At 36.9% G+C, this 20,733-nt stretch overlaps 1 protein-coding gene across 1 annotated transcript in view; it reads left to right on the forward strand.

Moving 5' to 3' along the window:
• The first annotated feature begins 6,035 nt into the window (after positions 1–6,035).
• Positions 6,036–20,733, forward strand: part of LOC120422359 (atrial natriuretic peptide receptor 1-like) — a 258,080-nt gene continuing 243,382 nt past the window's right edge. Inside the window, exon 1 of the mRNA XM_052710917.1 lies at positions 6,036–6,858. The gene's annotated coding sequence lies outside the window, so the exon portion shown is untranslated. The remainder of the gene's footprint in view (positions 6,859–20,733) is intronic.

Raw genomic sequence — 20,733 nt, forward strand, 5'->3', positions numbered from 1 at the left:
CCTACTTTAAGGCGATTCAGGTCGCTCAACTGGAACACATTTAACAAACTGCTGAAGCACTTTGAAAGCACGAATGAAATTCAAACGAAAGGTTTCCATATGGGGCCGCTTGGTTTTTTTTACCAAAAGCCAAATATTCCTATAAATCATAATTTTCTAAGGATTCTGACACCTCTTGTTGTTTCAATACCCGAGTTGTCTGAAAATAGAAAGCATTGCTCGCTATGGCTTGATTGGCTGAAATGACAAATTCGAACAGCACGGATCGTTGGAAATCTGAGAATTGTGAATCAATAGCTGATTCATCCTGTAATCCGCATAATCCTCAAAGCATAAAGAGAAAAATAGATAGCAAATTGCCTTCAAACTGCACACGCTCGGTATTGAGTTCATTATAGTCACCGCGATTTGCAATAAGGAAAATGAGGCAACATATTAAAAAATATATAACAAAATTTACATTTCTTAATCACCACATTCCACATTCCATGAAATATTTTGATTTCGTAAGCAATAATTTATCATACCCTCATTTCCCCTAAATAATAACAAAATTCAATTTGATACCGTTTGATTTGACGGTGAGCAGGTGAATTCGAATTGCGTTATCCGGTGCGTGGGCGGGTCACGTTCAATCGGGGAAAATGTGACCGTCAGGCACCGTCGTCGTACATCTCAATGGCCTTGTGTTTCAGCAGCAGCATCCATTTGATTTATTCTCAGATATATTCAACCTGGGGTTCGCATGCAGCTGAATGACGATAAACATCGAATCGGGCAATTGTAAATATTTAATTATCCGCGCGAGCTCTTGTTTTCATCCCGCGCAATCCAAACTAGTCCTCGCGGAGGAAACGAATTGGTAAACAAACAAAATAAAGCCGCCGTTCATTTGAGAGACAGAGCAGAATCGAAATATTTTTGACATTCTGCAAAACACCTGTTCAGACAGAAGAAGCTCAAAGTTGTAGGTATCAACGTGTTTATCGCAGACAACTGCACTGGCCCCGGTTTCTTATCATGTTTTTTTTCGAGTCTGATTTCGTTCAAGTAGCATTCTGTGTAGCAATGTGAGTGAGTTTGGTGACTCCGCGTGATAACCAAACTCGGAGTAAGTTGTCTCGTTGCTGTGCGAGTGACTGTAATACAAGACGTGGTTGTTCATTTCTTGATTTTGGAAATTGGCTCCGAATTGAAGATTGACTTTCAATGAATATAATAAAAGTTAGCGAGCAACTTCTTTTCGAAATAGTTGCTTATTGTACTAAGTAAAGCATTAATTGAAATCGAAAATTTCTATTTTTGAACATTGTTTTTGCTTAAGCTCAAGATTGTTAAGCTGCGATCAACTCTACCGCTGTTTTCCTCAATTATTCTCGAATCGATAGTGTTTACATCGTTCCACTAATTACCGATTCGTGCTTTGGTTTGATTGACCGAAATGTGGGATAAATAAATTGGGATTATGGTATTTTGCAAAAAAAATGCTTCCAGGAAACAACAACTGTGTGGAGTTCGTGTTTGCTCATTTGAAATTACGATCAAATATTCGTATTCATTTTTAATTCAAATTTATTATTACTATTAAAACATATTCCCAAACATTTGTGTGTAGATGCGTACCAAACCATCACCATCATTTTATTTGCCAACTATTTAGTTGACTTAGGAAACAACAAAACAAACATACAAATCCAAAGACCTAAAATTACTGTAATCAAAATAATGTTTTTCAAATAAAAATATAACGACGTAATTGGTAAAATTAATATTTGAAAAATATATTTTTAACAATGATTGATATTTCAATTTTCAAAGCAAGATTTTTATCAGATTTTTATTAGTCATAAATATTTTAAGATTTACGCATTTGAAACCAGCAGTTATTTTTTTTCTTTGTTTGAGGTGCACAAAAGCTTCCTTGAGCTGTGTCTGATATTGTTCAAGACACTTTCTCAAAAAGGCACAAAACCAGCTGATCTTATCACATCAACAAGTACACAAAACTCAAAAGATACAACACGGGGTCACTCTTAAAACTACCTCAATTAATTAACATGAATATCACAGCTTCTCAAATCTACGTGTGTATCGTCAGGTAAGGGATGGGATTTTATGTAATTTAAGAAGCGTATTTTGATTGTGTCACGGAAAAAGTCAATGTCAAAATGATCTGAGCACAAGTTAAAAACACGACAGCAGTTCTTAAAGCTATCTGCCATCCTTTCCTGGAATTGTTTACCAAGGCATCGATAAAAGGGACAACCTTTATGAAAAAATAATGCGGAAGAGAACCAGTCTTGCTAGCCCACGGCGTCATGTGCTTATGGATTCTTTCTTTTTTTTGTTATAATATTGATTGAAATCCTATTAATGTTACTGACGATAGAGATGACGTTATCTATTTGAATGTCATCCGTGCATGAAAACAGATCAAGAACAGAAACTATATAAAAATATATATATCTAGAATTATTTTTGGGACCCGTGGTGTAGAGGTAAGCGTGATTGCCTCTCACCCAGTCGGCCTGGGTTCGATCCCAGACGGTCCCGGTGGCATTTTTCGAGACGAGATTTGTCTGATCACGCCTTCCGTCGGACGGGAAGTAAATGTTGGCCCCGCACTAACCTAAAAAGGTTAGGTCGTTAGCTCAGTCCAGGTATAGGAGTCGTCTCCCTGGGTCCTGCCTCGGTGGAGCCGCTGGTAGGCAGTTGGACTAACAATCCAAAGGTCGTCAGTTCGAATCCCGGGGTGGATGGAAGCTAAGGTGTAAAAAGAGGTTTGCAATTGCCTCAACAATCAAGCCTTCGGACACTTACTTTCGAGTAGGAATCTCGTAATCGAGAACGCCAAGGCAATGCTGTAGAGCGAATAATTTGATTTGATTTAGAATTATTTTTAAAAGCATTATATTCTTTAAAAAACAAATACTATGTCCACTCTTTGTAAGGACTCGCGTAAAGGAGGCCAAAATACGCTACCGTCAGTGGGGGTGACTATGGGTCAAAAAACGATACACCTCTCGTAATTTCTTAATAACAAAAACAATTTAAAAAGCATCGAAAATCTATCAACGTAGATTTATTCTTAGATAGTTTACTAGCATTTTCCCTAAATATGATGGATTTTGATGAACACTACCTTAAATTCCAATAGTTTGAAAATTGACCCAATCTCACCCCTTAGAGCGGGTGACATTGGGTCAAATGAAACTAAAATGATGCTCAAATACATCGATATGGTAAAAACAAGTCATCCAACAGTGTTTCTTGTTCGAGGGAATCGTATTGACACGATAAAATGTTTGATGTGGAGATTTTCAAACATTTGAGTAGTTTTCGAGCAATTCTAACAAAAATATTAGAAAAATGATTTTTCGAGAGGTCATTTTTGGACAAAACGGTACCTCAACTTTAGACAGCTGTCAAAATGACAGAATTTGTTCTAGGAACTAGTTTTTCTCAGCTAAGTCATCTTAAGATGTCCCCTACACAACCCTTTTAACAGAATTGAGTTTTATTGAGAAGAACCTGAGAAATGGTAAAATCCGTAAAAAATCACTTTGACCCAATCTCTGCCCCCAGACCCAATGTCACCCCCACTGACGGTACTTCTAGAAGGTTAACGACCAAAAACAATTAATAAGTTACAGATTTTTCAGGAATAATTTTAAAAATATCTTTCAATTTGCATTTTCAGTAAAAGGTATTTGTGATGTTTTTTTATCAATTTCAAAATACATATAGGGGAAATATACCCTTTCTAATCAAGCACCTATCTTTGTCATATGAAGAGTTTGATGCTTGATTAAAGCTCCAAAAATACAATAAACTTACCAGCAACAGCAGCGCCTCAAGTCAGTAAGCAAATTTATGCCATTTACTGGTCAAAAAGATCAAATTTAATTCACTTTTGACCATCATTTCTATTTTGCGGGCCATTTCTCATCATTTTGGTTGCAAACACATCCACAAGCAAGATGAGAGGTTAACTTCTTAACGAAAGTCGCCATCAATATCTTTCCACTTGCGCTAACGATTTCAAAACGCTGAAGATATAAAATTGCTTCCAACTACCGGCAAAATGTTCTTTTCTGGAGTTTTTTTTGAAAAGGTCCAATAAACCAAATTTTCAGTTTTTGGTTTTTGGGTGTTTTTTAATACCCCTGACTCCAGGCGGTTGTAAAAACACCCAAAAAGCAAAAACTGGAAATTTGGTTTATTGGACCTTTTCAAAAAAAACTCCAGTTTTGCACATTAGTTAGTCACTCACTTGAAAAATAATCCCGAAACATGTAAATAATTAGTAAGCGCTTGTAAGGCTTAAAATGGGCAGTAGCGTGCCCAGCTCCTTGAGGAAAGTAGGGCAATAATATGGACATTTCGAATATTACGTCGCTTATGGACATCCCCTGATCAAATTTAGAACAAACTTCTGAGGATGGTGGGGCATTTGCGGTTGGCTAGTGAAAATGGGTATATTTCCCCTACCTAAAAAATCAAATTATTCGCTCTACAGTATTGCCTTGGCGTTCTCGGTTACGAGATTCCTACTCGAAACTAGGTGTCCGAAGGCGAGATGGTTGAGGCAATCCGTCGTGCTAACTTGTCGCATGTGCATTTTGGGCCAAATTGAGTAAAGAACGCCATTTTGTGCAGCTAACAATGTCTCTTTTGACCTCTACAGATCCCCAAAATTCAATTTCAATCCTGAGATATTCAACGAAATCCGAAAAAACTCCGTGCATTTTTTTCACTTTACATATGAAAGTAGTTTCAATCTTGGCGTGCTATCTTGTCACTCCCTGAAAATTGATGTAAGTGTGACAACTGGCCAAAGGGATTTCAGATCAGAACGCGTTTGACGCACGTACAAGTTATACTACCGCAAACATTTGTAATTATAACCCGGGACTCCAGCAACCAACTTCAACCAAACTTCGAGACAATGCAACTAATGGTCAGCAAAACAAAACGTGTTTGTTATTGTTTACATTGCGTGCTTTCGTTTTTGTTTATTCAAGGTCAAACATTAAAACGCGTTTTCCTCGGAACGTCGAAATGGCGGGTGCGACAAGATAGCACGACGACGTCGAATTGCAAACCGGCAAATTTTCCGGCGTTGTATGTCATTTCTAGCATGTATTTTGAAATTTTGTTCAATTTTCGTCAATACTTCGATGTTTTGAAAACTTATGATTGCAAAAACTTTTAGTCTGTCGTATAATGCATTTAAAAAACCTTTTTTTTATTTTCATTCATATGTTGGCTTGTTATTTCAATTTAAAAAAAAAAAAAAACATTCGGGAGTGATTGAGAATAATGTATTAATCAGTTACACAAAAGGTGCTTTACAACTTTTTACTATGCGAGTCCGGTTTTGAAAACGCATGAAACGTGAATTTTATAAATATCAAATTCCAAAAAATGGGTTTCCCCATACAAATTCCCATAGAACAATGATTCGATTTGCGCAAAGTGGGGACTAAACTAATCATTCCCAAACTTTGGGGAGCTGTTTAGGATCCCAAAAGGAACTGAAAATTGCTGTGCTCATTTAATTACACCGTAATGGTCATTCGTCATCGGAATTCAGAAATATTTAACCTCCTATGGTCGCTTATAACTTCCCTTCAGCCACGGTTTCCTTACCGAAACTGTCTCTCAACTCTACCGCAATCAAAACTCCCATAAGAAACATGCAAAGAATACAAACTCATAATTGCCTTTTCCAAACGCATAACACATTCCAATTTTCCCGGCCACCCACCACCAAACATCAGCAGCAGCACGCTCTCCGTTCTCATTATGCGATGCTGTGCACGAGTCGCCGGGTTCAGTCGTGAAAGATGAGATGAGAAGAAACAAGCTCGCGTGAGCGGATGAGAGAACGACGACGACGTCATCACCTCACGGGGAGCATCGCGCCCTCGCCTCACTCACCGTCACGCCGTATCACATCGCTGCTGGTGTTGTTGTTGTTGTTGCCTGTTCCTGAACGATTCTTTTGACCAAGTTCGTCGGCTTGTCCCATTCAGTACTTCGTCTACTACGGCGGCGGTCGGTTCGGGATTTCGGTCGTTCAGTTCTCCGTTGGGGTTTGGCGCGGGAATTCTTGAGTGAGAAGATGAATTTTTGGAGAAAATTTTACGACTAGCGACTTTTCTCGCAGTGATTCTCAGTGATAAGTGGCTGGTTTCGAGGAAGGGGATCACTTGAGAGTTTTTTTTTACTGGTCATCACTCACGTGTGAAACGGCGGAAACGTGGTTGTGAATTGGAGGTTGTGGAATTATGCTGCGAAACCCTTCAGATGATTTATGAGCTGTTATTGTGTGCGTCCAAACAGCCGTCAATGGTGGAGTACAAAAAATATTTGGAGGTTGCATGATGAGCGTTTAACGTCAGCTTCTGGGGTAAAACGATTGGAACTCCGCGGTGCCGGTCATCGTGGGCTGTCTTGACAGCAAAAGTGTCTTACGTGTGGTGACGTTCAAGCTGCCCGTTTGTTTGTATTACAAAATTTCGCGTATCGCTGCAATGATAACGAGCAGGATCAAGTTCGCGCGTTTTTCGGCCACTTTGTTGGTGCGACTCAAGTGTGCGAAATGTTAGTGATAATGAGTGATCAATGGTTCGAGCAGCAACAGAAGAGATTGCCGCTTTGAAGTGTGCGTCAGCGCAACTGGTCGAATTAGTTCGGGTGTTCGGTGAACCCTTCACGTGTGACCTTCCCCCCAAAAGTGAGCATAAATAGACGAGTCATATAGTATGGTGAAGGTCAAACCGGTTCCGGTTGTGTGATTTCAACCCTGAGGTGCAGTTCGATTGTTGATGCTGGTTCACGCTGAATGTGATTGTAAGTTTTAGTGGACTATTGTTATGATTTGTTTAGTTTTTGGGTTTCTGAAATGAGCAGAAGCATACATAACCAATTCTTAGGTTCTCTTTAAAAAACTTATTTGTTTTATTCTGCGTTTAGGCTATAGTGGCACAATTAAAGAAGAAACCATATTTTTTTCCATGTTTGGGAAGATAGTTGATTTTGCTTCAAAGCACAGCCTAGCAAATGGAACAATATTGTACCTGTAAATCCCGCGAAATGAAAATGTGGCATGACTAGACATTATCGTAAAGCCAAAAGCACACACAATAATCGCTACAGTTTAGCCTGTTCAATTTTTTGTACAATTATGCTCTTTGAAACTGAAATCTAGCGTAACAAATTCAATAGTGGCCATAGTTTTGGATTTAGAGCTTTGGTGTCTTCGGAGCAAATGATTAAGATTGATAGGGGCATCTTTTGGTATGGATGAGATTAGGGAGGGCCAATTTTTTGATGTTTTGCAACTTCCATCCAATTTTGAAAAAAAATACTTTTAACATTCAAATTTAACAAAAAAAACTATTTATTTTAAAACGATCTTAAATATTTATGCTAAATATAATTACATCAACCAACAAAATTTCTGCGCAGGCTCAACTCGAAGGGAAGCATGAAGTTTGGGGTCCCCAGAACTACGAAAACTTTGAATTTTTCAAAAATATTTAGACAGGGCCGAATGGTTTTTCCCCAAGGTTGTATGGAGAGTCAGTGATATTCGCTACTCCCGCATGTTGCATGCAATTTTTACGTGTATGCAACAGCGTTGAACCTCCCTAATTCTTCATACAAACAATGGGGGAAAACTATTCGGCCCTGTCTAAAGAGTTTTAAAACAATCGAATTGCTTGTGTTTCTGGGGACCCCAAACTGCATGCTTCCCTTAGAGTTGAGCCTGTGCTGTCATTTTTGTCATTTTTGGTAGGTCAGCGTTATCAACGCAGGAAAATGCATTCAAAGTTCTAGATTTTTTTTGTTTTGAAGAGGTCCTATAACAGGCCTGCCCAACGTCCGGCCCGTGAAGCCAGTTCATCCGGCCCGCGACTGCTTTTTAAAATATTTCTATGACCGGCCCTTGATGCTGTTCATGAAGTATTAAATAAATAAAATTATTGTATGAATTAAAAAAATAAGCTGGATACCATTTTTTTACATATTATAAGAACATTCTTCATGTTTGAATTTAATTCTTATAATTTTTATATTGATATTTTTTAACTAACTTTTAAATTGTGCAGGAAAACAAAATAATCCATTTCGTAAAATTGTGAAATTTATGAAAAAACTTGGATTGTTCTCTTAAAATTTACAAAAAGAGACTAAATGTTTTTTCTTTCAGTTTTAACTGTGTTTACTTCAATTTGAAGTTTTTTTTTTCTATTTTCTTTTTTTTGAATAAATAAGTAAGCAAAACTTAGGTATTTTTCCAGAACAACTTTTCAGTGATAAAGTTTTTTTCAAAAAGTTTAAAAATCAAATTATTCATACTGATAATAGATCGCTGGAAATATTTTTAAAATATTAAAAAATGTATCAAAAACTTCAAAAAATTGCAACGATCATTGAAATTCGGATGTGATATTTGATTGCAATCGTCAAAAACAATATCTATACAATTTTAAACAAACAACAATTAAAATAAGTCAAATAAACACATTTTTGAATGTAATGTCTATTATTCATTTTTAAAATCAAGATGTATGAATCATATTTGCAACACTAGTTTTTTTATGTATTTGCTTTTAAAGAACCCAATCATATGAAAATTGAAAATTAGGCCTGGCCCGCAGGGCCAAAAGGTTAGGCACCCCTGTCCTATAAGGTATAGTCCCGAGCACGGCTAAATAACATGAGAATACCAAATTTTGGAATTACTTGGGCAAATAACAGGGACCAAAATGTGCCCTTGGTTGCCCAGTAATAGATGATAAAATACCATGAAATCATACCAAAGTCTAGTATGTGGAATGGCACAACAATACCAAACCATTTATTCCAAGGGTAAAATAATACCTCAAAATAAAACATTGAACATTGCTTGAATACCAAAACTTGGCATTGCCATGGTTTTATTTTTAGGTATTCCCGCGCCCCTGGAAAATCAGATTTTGGTATGGTGGTCTTCCACATACATGATTTTGGTATGATTTCATGGTATTTTACCATCTATTATTGGGCAACCAAGACCACATTTTGGTCGCTGGTATTTGCACGAGTAATACCAAAATTTGGTATTTTCATACCATTTTTAGTGCAACAGTTGCAGTTAGTGTAAAAACGGAAATGATCCATATGCAACAGCCAAATCTACTCACCTGATGATTCCATGTTGTTCTTAGTGATATTCTTCACCTCATCGAATGCATTTGCTTGAAGTTCTTGAAGATTCTGAAAAATAACAAGATTGAAAAATAAGTGTTATTAAAATGAAACTGGATTGAAATTCACCAAAATTCAATAATCTGTCGATTAACTCGTTTTTCGAAGTATTTGGTTATCCCAACTTAGAGAAGTTTCAACGTTTTAAAAAAAAAATCTTAGTGGGTATATTTAAAAAAAAATGAAAATCAGCTTTAACATTTCTAGGTTTCAAGTCATTTTAGCGCAAAATTAATTTTCTCATCAAAATTTATAAAAAAAAATTCCATAGTTTCAGAGGAATTTGATGAAACCTTTCAATACCAAAATAATACCAAAATGTGCCATCCTGACTTAGAAAATTTTCCACAATTTCAAGTCATTTCTTTAGGGGGTATATCAAAAATGTTTAAAGGGGAGCGGCCGTGGCTGACTGGTCACGGTGTTCGCTTTGTAAGCGAATGGTCCTGGGTTCGATTCCCATCTGCTCCCAACGAGAAAGTATAGGAAATATAAATCTTGAAACTCTGAACATGAACGAAAAATTAAAGTCGCTCGAGTCGGGGTTCGATCCCCCATCCTTTGGATTGGTAAGCAAAAATGCTAACCACTATGCCTTCGCGACTTGGTGAGCTATGACTGGAATTAGGAATACTGTTACTATCAACTATATACGCGCTGGGTCCTTGTCCATTTGACAAGGGTTCGGAAGTTCTAAATAACGTTTGAATCCGATTGGTCCAAACGTTCTTCAGGGCGGGGCTTGTCGATAAAGCAGAAATACCTCGCGCTCGGCTAGCCAGCGTAGAAATGGGTCACCGAAGCTCGACAGAGCTAACACTTTCCAAATGCCTATGCGAGTTATTTGCATGTATAGAATGTAGATTGAAAAATACATGGAAACAACTCAATTTGTAAGAAGCGACCGCGTGGTCCCGTTTGGTTGGTTGCACACACACACACACACACACACACACATATATCAAAAATGTTTAAAATCAAGTTTGAAATTTCCGGTTTTCAATGAAAGCATTCGCTTTGAGACATCATTTTAGCGCAAAATTAATTATTTTGTCAAAATTGGTCAAAATTTTCTCATAGTTTCAGAGGAATTTGATAAAACACTTTAATACCAAAAGAATACCAAAATGTGGTGTTCGACCATTGACAAATTCTGCAATACCTTACCTTAACTTGGTATGATAGCACATTTAGCATAATCCTTAAGACAAATTTTAAAGGGTCCAGGAATACCAAAATTTGGTATTGATACCTGATAAAGGTATTATTACGCATTTCCCTTGTTATTTACCCATGCTCGGGTTCGATTCCCGCCTTATCCTCCTGGCCTTCTATCGGATGGGGAAGTAAAACGTCGGTCCATTTGCGTAAAAGAGGTTTTGGGTGACCCACCACACATAACCTTCGGACGCAGAAACTTGCAACAGAGCCTACAAAAGACCCGGGGGTCGTTAAAGTGGATTGCATTGCTTTGCTTACTGTTCATACTTCTTTATTTGTGACTAGAAATCAAAAATAAGTTTGAAAAAAACCCCTCGGTCATTTCGGTTTGTTTTGATTTTTTGACGTTTGTCTGCTTTTTAAATGGGCTACGGAACGGAACGAGAGCCCAGTTAAAAGGCAGCCCAGTTATACAACTACTGTAATGTGTCTCATATGTTTATAGGACTTATTCGAAAAAAAAACCTCTAGAGTTGTTTCCGGTTGATTATACAGTCCAGACTCGATTATCTGTTTTTTTTAAATTTCTTTATTGCCTTCCTAACCTGACTGAGGAAAGGCTATAACATCACTTCAAAAGTGAACTTCCTTATAAGACCTTAGACCTAGATTGCCACCTGATTATCTCTGGACTGGATGAACGGTTTTGACCGTATTGGTCTCATTCGATCCACCGTGGGGTCTCATAAGTCTCTATTTCAAATGAGTGATTTTAGTCAAGTCCCTCTCCGATTTCAATGAAACTTTATAGACATGTTATCCTAGGCCTATATAAACCATTTTTGTGTATGTGGAGCCAATTTTACTCGAAAATAACATTTGAGAATGGTGTAAGTTATTCAATTTTTTTTTTGTATTTGGCCAAATTACTGTATCTCGAAGCCGTTGCAAAAAGTGGTCAAAGGAAAAGAAATTTGACGGGCTTTCTGAAAAAAATATACTTAAATAATACTACACGCCGATTCAATATATTTTTTTTAAGTTTAAAAGTCAAATTTTAAGGCGATGTCACGTTTTTTTTGTTTTTTTTTAGGAAATAGGCTTAGATATTACAAAAAGACTGACAAAAATTACTTGCCACGTTTTCATTGTTTTAAAAAGAATTGTACTTCAGGAACCGCTCAATTTCGTACAAAAACAAAGTTCTGGGAAACAAAAATTACTGACCTGTGCATCGAAATTTCACAAAACTTCAAAATATATTTTAACTGTTCAATCATGCTCAAAGTGACAGATTGAAAAAGACGATTACGTCAAATCTCATGTCACCATCAACAAAGTTTACACGTCATGTATAATTCCTGTGTCAAGCCCTTTCAAAAGAAATGAATAAAGAAACTCAATTTGTGAAACGTATTAGGGGGGAAACTCACTTTTGCTGCTTAATTTTTTCAGCAATCAATCTTGATTGTCTTGGAAGCAAATGTTCTGATTTCTGATCCATTCGATTTTTTTAAAAAATCATGTCAAAAGGATTTTGTATTCTTAAATTTATTTTCTTTTTATTCCGTATTTTTGGAGAGAGAAAAATACCATTAGCAAATCACGCTTATCATGCCTACATGCCTACCTGCGGTAGTTTGTTTGTTACATCACATGTTTCAAATTTGACCTTGATCTTAAATTTGAACACACATTAAATCCGTACGCAACATTTATTTTTTTGAGAGGCAAACACTTTGGGTAGCAAAATAATTTATCGTTGGTGTCCATTATTGAAAGTGAGTGGTTCAGATTCTAATTTCGTACCCAATGAACTTTTTTTTAATTCATAACTCAAAAGTTAATCCCAAGCGAAACCGGCGAATCATAAGTTCAATGTCAACCGATAGCGGCAGCGAGGAAGAGAAATTTCAGCTCATTTTTAGACAATCTCGTATTTTTTTACCGGCACGGCGCCGCCGTTTAGTGTTTGTTTCTTTTTGAACTTTGAGAGTGCAAAGTGTGCGCTGCTACTGCTTCTGCTGCCCCACACACAGTTCGAATCTATGCCCTCCCTCGAAAGAACATCAACAAGTGAGTGAGCGTTTTGCGCGCGCAGCCTCATCGCACATGGTTCAAGCGGTGAGGAAAAAAAATACGCGATCTGTCAGTGAGGGAGAAAAAAGTTAAAAAAGAGTGACGGCGACGCGTTTGCGGTGATGAAGATGTGTGCGTTGCGTTTTCAGTAGAACCAAGATAAACAGTGATGTTTTGTAAATATTACGTTGGTTTATTCGTTGAAAACTCAAAAAAAGAATGGTTCATTCTTTTGAACCCACCTCGAGTGAAGAGAGCAGTCAGATGCGATGGCCTTGGAAATTGGTTGGTGCGGTTTGAAATCTAGAGCCGTGCTAGATGAATGGACTGAACTGGGTTAGGAAGACGATTTAAAATATTTTGTATGACATGATGACTTTGTGGAACAATCAAAATACTTCAGGAAATTGTTTTTAAACGTGATTTTGATGATTATTTATGTTTTCTACTTACACCATAGTTTCATTTTTTTTGTAATTTTAGTCTCCATACAGAACAAAAAATGTGTAAATTTACAAGACACAGATAATGTAATTTACACCTAAACGGCTAAACCTCTATTTTTTATTTGAAAAGGACCCAAAATTCAGCGTCGCGAGTATCGATCCCCCAAAATTTATTGAGAAATCAGCGTAAAAATCGAAAGAATAATGCTACCAATTCACACCATGAAAACAAATGTGTTCAGTCATTGATTGAAACAATAAATTTCACATCGACTTTTGATTTCTCGGTCACTAAGCTGTGGTGGCCCACTTTTGTTGTGCGAATGAACTTTTTTTTTGCAAATGAACCTCGAGGGGATAATTCTCTCGACCATCTCGAGCTGTGTTCTCTGTGTCCATAAATGGAACCACTATTCTCTCAACTTGAGGTCATTATTCTCTCGGCCTCATAGAAAAACAAATTCTGTCGATATTTAGCCACGTGAGACTCTTACTGAACCCGCCGGAACAATAATTCAGGGGAAAATCCGAACATATCTCGGTTCCCAATTGTCCGTCCTCCATGTCATTTACATAAGAAAAAATCTGATTAGACTTGGGAACCAAAGTGGAGATGAAAGATACCAGCAATTAGCTAGGGCGTTAAAAATTCGAACACTTCGGTCCTCTTTGTACATACAGATCCCCAAACAACTATGTCACATCTATTTGAAAATGTTTCCCAATCAATACTTTATTGAAAAAAAGCTTTCTTTCCTCACAAAACTCTAGCAAACTAAAAATCAACGCCGTTTAAATCAATGCCTCCGTTGACGTTGACGATTAAATCAACGATGGCTCCGCTTACGATTACGATTATATCAACAATCAACGACAGCGATGACGTTGATTCAACGAATAACAGAATTGCAAAACACGGAAAAAGCGATGCAAGAAGAAAATCGTGTAACAGGCAAGTTTTTGATGAATCAACCTCCCTGTGTCTGAATCTGGTTTATTTAATATATTTAAGATGGCATAAAAATGGCGGCTAGATGAAAAACCAAACAACGCTAAAGGATATCTCCAAACAGCTTTAAATTTGGAAACCGTTGGACTAATTTTTTATTGTGTCTCTCTGATTCTAACCAAAATCAATCAAACATATCAAATATTTTGCAAAAACATGGCTAAAACCGCTGTCCCAATTCACCCTATGTGTCCCGATTCACTTCAGATGACGGTACACTAACTGGGCACCTGAACGAGCAAGTGGTCTGAGTCAATCAAACCTTGTTTCTTGAAAATAAATTTCTCTCATAAAAATTAAACTGCTATTAAGAGAAGATGCCCCTCCTTCGCCATCTGCTGATTTGAAAATCGGTGGTTATTTTCAGTATCGATAGTAAAGATGGAATCGGTTTTCTTCGTGTACCAAGCAGACTCAATATTGATTGAGTCGAACTGGAGCGAAATCCACTTGATGGCTTAAGAGGGTGTTTTACTTTTTCAACACTCTAACAATACAATGTGGGTGTGTGCACCGGAGTGTGAGTCCTTCAATGGGTTGTAAAAACCTAAACATCATGAAAAAAAAATCCACCATCATCACAAACAGAGCTCAAACTGTGATGTGGAGGAAATAAAAAAGACAGATAAGTAAATTGCAAGTGGCCACCTCGGTGGGGGGAACGATACCAACATGTGTGTGTGTGTGTGTGTGTGTGTGTGTGTGTGTGTACTTAAGGTCCGTCTATCTATCGATAACACATCGACTGACTAACGATTCCCCGTTACACACATACACACTCGTACTACTACTGTGTACTAACTGCCATGAAACGTGCCATGTTTCCCATAAATGTCAAGTGGATTCTGTTTGATTTTCCCATTCCTTGGATCTACTTCCGGTGACAGTAGCTATAAAAGATGAAGTGCAACCAAAATGTTTTGCAGGAAAGGAGGTATTTACTTTTCTTGAAATATTGCAGAATTAGACATTAGGTAGCCTTTGAATAGAATAAATAATTCATACAAACTGATTATAACGTATTTTGATAAAGACGATAAATAAATTCGGATTTCTTAAATTGTAATTGAATAAAACGCCATACACTTCAAGTATTTCTATGAAGCAGTTTGAATCTTAATCGAATCATCTAGACATTTCTTAGAAAGCAAAAAAAACGGAACTTGATACTTTCCCTCCACAAACAGAAGTTTAGCCGTAAATTGCATCCGACACTAATTACCACCACAATCAATCATTGGACCACAAATCGAATGATGTTAACAGATTCTGTTTTCACGTTGTTCGATTGGTTTGAATCGAATGTGGTTTTTCCAATATCTACTGTTCTTCTCAACAGAAGGATGAACCGATTGTACGAAAAACTTGTACGTGAGAGTTTGTGCTGGAATACGTGCAGCTACTTTTCGTTTACTCTCTACATCTCAACCCGAATCTCAGTTTTGTGGCAGTACCGTTTGAAACTTATATATCAATGTATTATCTAATGTCATGGAAATGAAACCGTGACCCAAATGTTAGCTACACCCAAAATTCAGAGTCGAGATAATCGTTCTCTCAAAATTTATTGAGGGCTCAGTGCCAAAATCGATAGAATAATTGTACCAACTCACACCATCATAACAAATGAGTTCATTCGTTAGTTGAATCAATAAATCTCCAACAAGTGTCATACATCGACTTCTGACTTCTCCTTGGTCACCAAGCTGTGGTGGCCGAGGCAGCTAAGTCATTGGATTGATTTGTCAAAGGTCTCTGGTTCGATTCCCATTGTCGACACTTTTGGTTTTTTGTTTGACGGATGAACTTTTTTTGCAAATGAACCTCGTGAGAATAGTTCTATCGCCCATCTCGAGCTGTGTTCTCTGCGTCCGTGAATGGTACCACTATTCTCTCGACTCGAGACCATCATTCTCTCGGACTAGCGCTGCCAGTTTTGGGTGTATTATAATCAATAATCTGAATAACACGCTAGGTGCTTAGCTTTCCAAAATTTAATTTCCATTTCAATTTGTATAATTCCATTTCTGCAGTTTTTTTAATAGGTCTAAACTAATTTTTCAGTTTTTTTTTCTTTTTGGGTGTTTTTTAATACCCCTGACTAAAGGTGGTTTCAAAAACACTCAAAAAGCAAAAACTGGAAATTTGGTTTATTGGACCTTTTCATAAAAAAAACTCCAGATTTGTAGAGAACATAAACTAAAAAACGTTACTTAATCCACCTTTAGGTGGTTGGTGCCTTCCTCACATTCATAAAGTCAATAGATTCAGTAAAAATAGCAGCATTCCCCCTTAACATGTTTAACAAATCAACTTTATTACTCATTTTTGATAGGGTTCGCAGACCTTCAATATTTCTGGCTCATCGGCAAGGTCTGATAAAAAAAACCTATCCAACGATAGTTCGCATGGAAGATTCAGACAATATTTCTATCACAGTATCTGAGATACGGCCTCCAAAAAGTGTATAAATAACACTTAAGTTCTAATAACTTTTGATAGGGTTGTCAGATCCTCGGTGTTTCAAGCTCATTGTAAAGGACTTTGCGTCCCATAGGTCTCTATTTAAAATCAGCAAGTTTAGTTAAGTACTTCAAAAGTTATGCTAAAAAAACGATTTTGGCGTATGTCCGGAAGATTGTAAAAAGGGTGGTTTTTGCAAGAAAACCTATCCCAAAGACTGAAAATGTATAACATGATAGGTTTTCTTGCAAAAACCACCCTTTTTACAATCTTCCGGACATACGCCAAAATCGTTTTTTTAGCATAACTTTTGAAGTACTTAACTAAACTTGCTGATTTTAAATAGAGACCTATGGGACGCAAAGACGGATCGAATGAGACTAATACGGTCAAAATCCGTTCATCCAGTCCGGAGATAATCGAGTGACAATTTTTTTGTCCACCCACCTACACACATCCAAACAGACATTTGCTCAGAACATGATTCTGAGTCGATATGTATACGTGAAGGTGGGTCTGCGAGGTCAAATTAATAAGTTCATTTTTTGAGTGATTTTATAGCCTTTCCTCAGTAAGGTGAGGAAGGCAAAAAAATCCGATCGAGCTCAACATTATTCTGGGGGTTCATTGGCCAAAAAAATTAGACCGGTATTATGTAAGATTAGAGATTGAAGAGATTAGAGCAAACAATTGAACCTATACCTTTTTTGGTTTTCTCATTAGGGTGATCTACGCCGTGATAGGGTGGACTCAATGGAAATTTTTGTATTTATTCTCAAAAACTAAATTTTTCAAAAAACATAACACTCACCTTGGCCGCATAACTCCCCCTCCTTAGGCCTCGGCCCATGACTTTCATGTGATATAAACTTTGAAAAATAATGCAACGGTCTAAGGATTTTTTTTTAGTTCAGTTAAAAATTGTATTGAGTGTCCACTCACAATCGGTGATTTTTCAACTCAGTTTTAAATAATAGAAACTTTCATTTATTCATGAAATATTGTAGCTTTCGCTATTCACTGATTTCAAATAGTCGCCGTCGTGCTAACTTGTCATACGTGCATTTTGGGCCAAATTGAGTTAAGAACGCCATTTTGTGCAGCTCACAATTCCTCACATTTTGACCTTCACAGATCCCCAAAATTCGATTTCAATCCTGAGATATTCAATAAAAACCAAAAAGGCTCCGCGGATTTTTGTCACTTTTCATATGAAAGAAGTTTCAATCTTGTCGTGCTATCTTGTCACTCCCTAAAAATTTAAACAAGTGCGACAATTGGCCAAAGGGATTTCAATTTCAGGTCAGAACGTGTTTGACGCACGTACAAGTTAGACTACCGTAAACATTTGTAATTATAAATCGAGACTCCGGCAACCAAATACAACCAAACATGGGGGCAATGCACAGAATAGTCAACCAAACAAAACGTGTTTTTTATTGTTTACATTGCGTGCTTTCGTTTTTGTTTATTCAAGGTCAAACATTAAAACGCGTTTTTCTCGGAACGTCAAAATGGCGGGTGCGACATGATAGCACGACGACGTCGATATGTAGAAGGTTCTACATTTACAAAAGGGAAAAGGGATACGTTAAAACTAACTTATAAACTATATGAAGAGCGGAGCAACGGTCTTAGGTTGGAATATATTTAACTTAGCTACAATAAAAACTGCTTCACTATTCAAAAAAAAAACTGACTTGATCCACCTAAGTGGCTGGTGCCTCCCTCACTGCTTAACTAATATGGGCAACGTTTGCAAGGACTTTCGATTACCTATCCATCAATAGGTCGGATGATGGATCTGGACATAGTTTTCGTACAGATAAGTGTACGGCTTCAGAAAAGTACGTAAATAACACTTAAATGATCATAACTTGAGACAGGCTTGCCAGATCTTCGATCTTTGGACTCGTTTGACATTAGATTTCTGATAGATTAGAATGTCCATTTTTAGAGCAAGATTATAACTTTACCTCAGTGAGGAAGGCAAAATCCTTCACTTCAAAAAAAATAATATGAAAAAGACAAGCAAATATTTTCAAATTTCGGCAGTTTGCATCAGCCATAAAGAAACTCACATTTTTGTTCTAGAGCACAAAAATAAGATTGTTTGTCAAACATTTCTGGATTCCATTTGCTGTCAGATCTGTAAATATTGCCAATATAAGATGTGGGTTTATGCTAATAAAATTATTCAAACTGAAGCCAAACAAACTGTGGTTTCGCCGTGTGATGATCACTTAATGTTTGAAGAGAAGATCATCTGTTTTAATGGGTACTTCCATATTCAGACACTGAGTACGCACTTGTTTTCGGTTTTTTCTTCTTGTCGACGACTTCGTTTAAGAAGGAGTACTTATTCGATTCTAGATGTTTGAGATTATTTGGGCAAGTGAACGAGTTTTGCTTGAATTGCGTTAAGATTTTCGTCTGGTTTCTGTCTGGTCTCATTCTGTTTCTGCCTCTTAAAAATGTTCCAATGGTACAACATCTTATCAACATCGATTTGTCCTCCAGCACAGGCACAGTGAAATTGATACATTTCTACGTGACAAAGTCGATGCATTTGACACGAAATATTCCAGCTGGTGCTTTCAAGTTCAATCAAACACAAGCGGACGCGGTTTCGGATTCTATTTATAGATGGCTCACTTTTTTCAGATAAGTATTGGTAGGAGTTTTTTATCTTTGTTTGCCCGGCACATACACGATTACAAACTGATGAACATTGTTAAGTGATGAGGAAGCATCGACTAATTACGGCTCGTCGCCAGTGAAGTTGTTTATGTTTCATATCATGGTTAAACATAAGATTTTTTTTTTCAATTTAAATGTAAACAACTGTTTATTAAATCTGATATGTTATTTTGATAGCAGAATACTTTCAAATAAAATCCTAATAATTTTATTTATTTCAAGAATGAATACAAGCACTTGTATGGAAAAGTAATACTTTCAAATATTGTTTTGATTTGAACATTAAACACATGGACATTTGACTCCAAATTTCATTCAATAGGGGTGTTTTTCAAAAACCGCAACAAATTACTATGCAACTCGTTGCAAAACTTGATTTTTTCAGCAATTGTCGTATTCAACCAACTCAGTAAACCTCAATAAATCTAGAGTTCTTTTTAACACTTGTAGAACATATAATTTATGACTGTTCAAAAAAATTCCCGGGATCCCGGGAATTCGCGGGATTTGAAAATTATTTTTCCCGTTTCCCGGGAAATTCAAAACCCGGGAAAATTGGAAATGAAAACAATGTTTTTCAAGCTTACAATCATAGAATTTGCTAAATACACAGCAAAAAATCCGATTGTAAAATCGCATGCAAAAGCATGCACATCACCTTCGTCAAAATAAACACTTAATATTACACACTGCATGTACAATTTTTGCAAACACAAAAAAAAGTTGCAACCGACGGGATTCAAACCCAGCACCAACAGTGAGGACTGGCGCCTTAGCCCACTCGGCCATCAGACCGATGTAAAGTTGGAAGGATAAACGCATATATTTGCTTGACATTTCGGTCAAGTAGGTTTCCCATACTGATGGGCTACATATTTCAGGGTGTAAAATCACATAAAATTGCATAAAATAATGCAATATTTATTTTACACCCAGGCCTTTTACACGCAGCTGGATTACTACTTTTTTAGCTGTGTATACTGTTAATTGGTGATAATCTTTACTTCAATATATACCAAAACAGCAATTTTTAGTTAGTTCAAAAAATATTTAAAAAACAGTTTTTTGTTTTTTGTTATGCTTGATGAATCGTAATTTTTAATCCACAGTGAGAAACTGTGAAAAAAAAACAAGAAACTAAAACAAAAAAGTCAAAGTAGTTATGTCACAGACATAACCGGAATGGCGTAGACTTACGTAAAATTTAGATATGTGGACATGTGGGTTTTCCATATATTAATTTGAAAAATTAGCTATATTCTTTAAATAGATTTACGGAATATGATCATGAATGGGAGATGGAATTCAGCTAAGGGCGTTATTTCGGGGTGGTAGTGTTTGGTGGGAATGATGAACAAGAAGAACTCTTTCGTGAGAAAATTGGTGGCCCTAAAAAGGACCGATTAGAGTTGGATGGTGGCGTTGGTCGCAAGGCTGCAGCCGGGAGATGTTCTTGTGGACGCGGAAAGTGGTCAAATTCAGCAAAAAAAGTGAACAGTTCTTAAGTCTTTTAAGCCAACAGGAACCTAATTTTTCATGATGATTGATGCCCCATCCGGATGCAGCCGGGCGTTGTGTTGCTGTGTTTGTTTACCTTTTATTTTTAGATTTCCA

This window comes from Culex pipiens, chromosome 3, assembly GCF_016801865.2.
Source record: "Culex pipiens pallens isolate TS chromosome 3, TS_CPP_V2, whole genome shotgun sequence".
Classification (NCBI taxonomy): Eukaryota; Metazoa; Arthropoda; class Insecta; order Diptera; family Culicidae; genus Culex; species Culex pipiens.